The sequence below is a fragment of the Populus alba genome, chromosome 11, assembly GCF_005239225.2.
Source record: "Populus alba chromosome 11, ASM523922v2, whole genome shotgun sequence".
Taxonomy (NCBI): Eukaryota; Viridiplantae; Streptophyta; class Magnoliopsida; order Malpighiales; family Salicaceae; genus Populus; species Populus alba.
This window is the reverse complement of record NC_133294.1, coordinates 9,661,998-9,667,997: the sequence shown is the minus strand read 5'-3', so window position 1 is coordinate 9,667,997 and position 6,000 is coordinate 9,661,998.

Below are 6,000 nucleotides of genomic sequence, written 5' to 3'. Positions count from 1 at the left end.
GATTCAGCGCAAGAGAGAGAAACTAGAGAGAGAAGCTCTCTCCCCTCACGGGATCAGTTTCTCCTTGCGTATGGCGCTGACTGCAACTTGCTCTCGGTTACTGTAGCAATTTGAATCTTGATTTCTTCGACCCCTTTTTTCCTTATGGCTAAAAACAAGAAGAAAACTACATCTTCGCGTCGATCTCCTGTGCGTACTCGGCAGCATATTAAAGCAGATATTCTCGACAAGTCTGTTCTTGCGCTAGCAGATGTACCTTTACATCCTAGTTCCCCAGCCCGTTCTTCTCTTCTAAAAACACTTGTAGGTGGATCTAGTCCTGACAAGTATCTTATCTGTCCTGAGAAGAATGAGGTCATTGTTGCGGAGAAGGCCATCTCTCCTTCCACTGCTGACCATGTTCTGGTTAAGGACTGCTCCGACTGTGATGCCTTTGAAGAAGATGAGGTTGACTACTCTATTTCTGAGTATGCATCTGGAGGAAGTTCTAAATTTTTTCGCTCCCCTACTCCAATCCCTGCTATAGGGAAGCTGGACCTGCCCTCTGGCGAAGAGCTAGTGGCCCCTCCTCCACAGCCTCTAGGTGATTCTAGGAAATCAGCCTCAAACGCTGCCCCCCCAGCTCAACACGCCTCTTCTCCAGGTAAGTCCCCTGTGCCTGCCCCTAGCAAATGGCGTGACCTGTTCTCCTCTAAACAAAATCCAGATGTTTGCCCTAAACTGTTGCATTATTCTGAGATTAGCACTATCAAAACGTGTACTCTTCTTAATGATGATTTGACTAGTCACTCTGATTATTGGAATTTATGCATTGTGGGTTTTGTTGCTGGTAAATTCCCGGGTTATAAAGCTTTGAGTAGCATTATCTCAGATTCTTGGCACTGTGAAGCCAAGTTAACTATCCATGAATCGGGCTGGCTAGTGTATCAGTTTCAAAATGTTGATGACAAACTAGTTGTTCTTGCTGAAAGGCCTTATTCGGTTTATGGACGTCCTCTTCTCCTGCAACCCATGTCAGAATTTTTTGATTTTTCAGCTGAAAATATGACCACAGTGCCTGTATGGGTGAGATTTCCAAATCTCCCACTGAAATGCTGGTCCATTCAGGGCCTCTCCAAGATAGCTAGTGTCCTTGGAAAGCCATTGCAAAGTGACAAATTTACAGCCACCATGGAGCGGTTATCTTTTGCAAGAGTTTTGATTGAGCTTGATTTACTGGATGATTTGCCTAGCTCTATCCCTATTTGTCTCCCTAACGACACTACTCTAAATCAATCGGTTGTCTATGAAACGTTGCTGAAAGTTTGCAAACACTGTCGGGTCCTTGGACACTCTTCTGGAGCATGCACTAAATTCTCTATTCCTGTTGATGCTGATAAAGAGGGCCTCTCAAATAAGGCAGGCCTTCCTACGGGTCCTTCTCAGGAGAGGAGAGTTAGCGCTCTTCAGCGTTTGGGGAAGGTTTTGCAAACTAATAAGGAGCATGACAAAGAACATGCAGAGGCTGCACACACCAAGAAAGGGAATGACAAGGGGCAACCAGATGTTATACGCAACAATATGGGGAATGATAAAGGAAAGATAGTTGTTGGGGACACTTGTTTGGATCCCATGCATATGGAAGCTGATGAATGGGAGACTGTGAGAGGAAAGCACACAAAGAAACTTCTAAGCCCTAGAGGCAACAACGTACAAGCTGAGGAGTTACATGCAGGTTTGTCTGTCGGAGTCTCTACTAGAAGTGGAGGTCGTAAGCATGCAAACAAAGGCCAAGGACATGGTAGGGCTCCGCCTGCCACTCCTGCCAAATGATGTTAATCCAATGCTGGAATATCAGAGGGCTTAATAGCCCTCTGAAGCAGCATGAGGCTGTTAGCCTCATGAAAAGAAAGAAGATCGATGTTTGTTGCTTTGTAGAGACTAAGTTAGCTTCTTCCAGAGTCGGTCTCATGCACAATTTTAGGCTGAAGTCCTGGAAGTATATCAGTAATAGTGAGGTAGCCTCCACTGCCAGAATTGTTCTCTTTTGGAACCCCAGCACTGTTAATGTTGTTTTGTTTAATTTTTCTGCCCAAGTAGTGCATGTTCTCATTACTTGTTTGGAGAGTCATTACAGTTTCACAGCTTCTTTTGTCTATGGTTTCAACACTATTTCTCTTCGGAGATCCCTATGGGATGACCTACGGAGGTGGAGTCCTAATACTCCTTGGTTGGTTCTTGGTGATTTTAATTCGGTGCTTTCTCAGGAGGATAAACATAATGGAGCTCCTGTGACCAGCTATGAAATTACAGACTTCAGGGAATGTTGCTCAGATTTGGGGCTTGCTGACCTTAACTCAACTGGCTGCCTTTACACCTGGTCAAATGGACATGTCTGGAGCAAAATTGATAGAGTTATGGTCAACACTCATTGGTCCACTTTGCAGCAGCAGGCTCAAGTGCATTTTGACAATCCTGGGGCTTTCTCGGACCATTCCCCATCCTATATTCAAATAGGTTCTCGGCAGCCATGCAGGAACAGGAACTTCAAATTTTTTAACATGTGGGCTGATCACCCACAATTCCTTGAGTTGATTGAGCAATGCTGGAATACGCCTGTTTATGGTTCCTATATGTTCACTTTGTGCCGGAAGCTGAAACTACTGAAAAGGCCACTGAAGGAGCTCAATAAGCTTCATTATAGTCACATCTCTCAACGTGTTACCAGGGCTGAGGAAGAACTGGATAGCCTTCAATCTCTTTTGCATCAAGACTGTGATAATATTCATCTTCAGTCCCAGGTCAAGCATTTTAGATCACAGCTTGTGTACCTCAAGTCGGCGGAGCAGAGTTACTATGGGCAAAAACTCAAATTCACTTTCTTCCATGCTCTGCTGAGCCAAAAGCATAGGAGAAATCATATTCCAGCAATCCAGGTCCCCTCTGGCACGTATTCTTCTTCGGTTGATGAGGTGGGGGATGAGTTTGTCCGTTACTTTACAAATCTCCTTGGCTCTACAAAACAAACCGATCCCATTAATGAGGATGTCATCCAGTGTGGCCCCTGTATTGATACAGCCTCCCATGATCAGCTTTTGGGTCCAGTAACAAATGACCTTATCCAACAAACTCTCTTCAGCATTGGAAATGAGAAGGCCCCTGGGCCAGACGACTTCTCTTCCCTGTTCTTCAAGAAAGCATGGAGTATAGTGGGCGGTGATTTTTGTGCTGCAGTCAAGGATTTCTTCACATCGGGACTTTTGCTCAAACAAGTAAACCATTCTGTCATTGCCCTTGTCCCAAAATCATCCAATGTTAACTTGGCTGCGGATTTTCGGCCGATATCTTGTTGCAACGTCATCTACAAGGTTATTTCCAAGATTCTAGCGGGGAGAATGGCGCATGCTCTTCAGGATATCATCAGCCCTGTCCAGAATGCTTTTCTGGGAGGAAGAAATATGGCTGACAATATTCACCTCATGCAGGAGCTTTTGCGTCATTATGGGAGGAAGAGGGCATCCCCTAGATGTATTATTAAAATTGACTTCAGGAAAGCTTTTGACTCTGTTCAGTGGTCTTTTCTACGTCATGTATTGCTGTCTTTGGGCTTCCCTCCTCGGTTTGTCCGGCTCCTTATGCAATGTGTTGAGACTACATCTTTCTCTGTTTCTGTTAATGGGAATCTATATGGTTTCTTCAAGGGGCAGTGTGGCATTCGTCAAGGAGATCCTCTTTCTCCATACCTCTTTATTGCTTGTATGGAATACTTTTCTAGGATGATTAAGCAGAGTACGCAGCACATTGATTTCAATTTTCACCCCAAGTGTTGTGCTCTAGGGGTTACCCACTTAGCTTTTGCTGATGATGTCCTATTACTCTGCCGGTGCGATACGCAGTCAGTTAGCATATTAAACCAGCAGCTTCTTGCTTTTGGTCGAATATCAGGCCTTGATATTAATATTGCGAAGTCTTCTATATATTTTGGTGGTGTGGGGGAAAGTGTTAAGCTTGCCATCTTGCACCTTACTGGCTTTATAGAAGGGAGTTTTCCTTTCCGTTATCTAGGGGTCCCTCTAAGCCCTCACAAATTATTGGCTAGTCAATTCTCCCCTCTCCTGCATAAATTGGAATCTTCTATTCAGAGTTGGATGCGGAAACACCTCTCCTATGCGGGTCGCCTTGAGCTCATCAGATCAGTTCTGCATGGCATGGTCCAATTCTGGCTCAGTATCTTCCCGATGCCAGGTATAGTTATTACCAAGATCAATAGCATCTGTCGAAGTTTCCTCTGGTCGGGTAACTCTTGTTCACCTCACTCTGCTCTTGTCTCCTGGGAAAAGGTATGTCTTCCCAAGCAGGAAGGAGGCTTGGCTCTCCTAGATATCAGGGCAAGAAACAAAAGCTTTTTAGCAAAACAGCTATGGAATTTTCATCTTAAATCTGACTCTTTGTGGATTCGTTGGGTGGCACATTATTACCTTCCTCATACAACAATCTGGGCTGTGGGTGTGAGGAGTGTTTCATCGCCTCTATGGAAGTCCATTTGCACTCTCAAAAACCAGCTGGTGGAACAATGTGGAGGCATACCTGCTGCTATCACTACTCTTGAAAATTGGCATAGTGGTTCGGGGAGATTTCTGGTTCAAGCTCATGATTTCTTTAGGATTAAAGGTGAGAGTGTCCAGTGGGCTAGGGTGGTTTGGGAGGAATGGTCCCTGCCTCGAACCAGATTTATTCTATGGCTCGCTACCTTAGGTAGAGACTCCGCACAAGGGACCGGCTCAGCTACCTTCCCATTGAAACTGTTTGTTCCCTATGCAGCAGTGAAGACGAGTCACACGCCCACCTATTTTTCAATTGCAGCTGGACTTCTTTACTCTGGAATCAAGCTAAGAGCTGGCTTAGAATCTATCAGCCTATGTCTACACTTTCCAGTGCCATCAGAGGTCTGAATGGGAAGAGTAAAGAGCTGAAACTAAGAATGAGACGTGTATCCCTTGCCCTACTTGTGTATTTGATTTGGGATGAAAGAAACAGCCGCATCTTTGCACAGAAGTCATCCTCTGTAGATGCCACACTACGAAGATTCCAAATTCTGTTTTACACAGCTTTGCTTTTCCATGAAAAAGACCACTCTATTTACCATGTTGCTGCTTCACAACGAAGCTAGTCTCGTTGATTGCTACAACTGGATTTGTAGTTTTTTCTGCTCAGTTTCTGATTTCAGAAAGTTTAAGCTCACAATGTCTTAGCATGTTGATCCTGTTGTTTCTCCTTGTCGGCTTGCGGTTCCTCCTCTTGTTTCGTTTCTGTTTGGATGGCTGGTAGTTGCTCTTCCCCTGGTTCCCTTGGATGAGTCACTGTCAGCTGTTGTTGTTAGCTTGCGTGGTTGTTGCTATTCCAGCTTCATCTCCATGTCGGCTTGCGGTGTGCTGGTTGTTTGCTTTTGCTGGCATCGAGGTGTCCAATTTGATGATGCTAGGATAGCTGGCCGAGAGTTCTCTCTTGGCGTGATTAAGCTAGTCATCTGCATGGCTTTGATTGGCTAGAGTTTCACTTTGCTAGTGGCTGTTTGTTGGAATCGATGCGCACGTCCGCACTTCCTTTTGCCTTGGGCGCTTGCTTTTGTGTATGCTGATTCTAGCATTGTCGTTTTCCTTGTTGCTTTTTGCATTTAGGTTGTGATTTAGAGTTTTTTCTCTTTTAAGAGAGCTTGTTCCCTTTGACGGGTTATGTATGTTCTTTTGTTCTGCTGATTTCCAGCTTGTTTCGTAAGCTTCACTTACTACTTTTTGATCTATACAATACTTACATTTGATCAAAAAAAAAAAAAGAATACTTCTTGAAATATTCAGGTTTACAAACTCTCGCATTGTTATCACTTGATTCTGCTCATATACTCATTTAACAAGTATTATTAAACCTTCATTTTCACACACACACTTTAACATATGATTGTGGATTGCACATTTGATTATTACATTATTTATGTTCTTTTGTTGAAGGTAACAACTAAGGGAA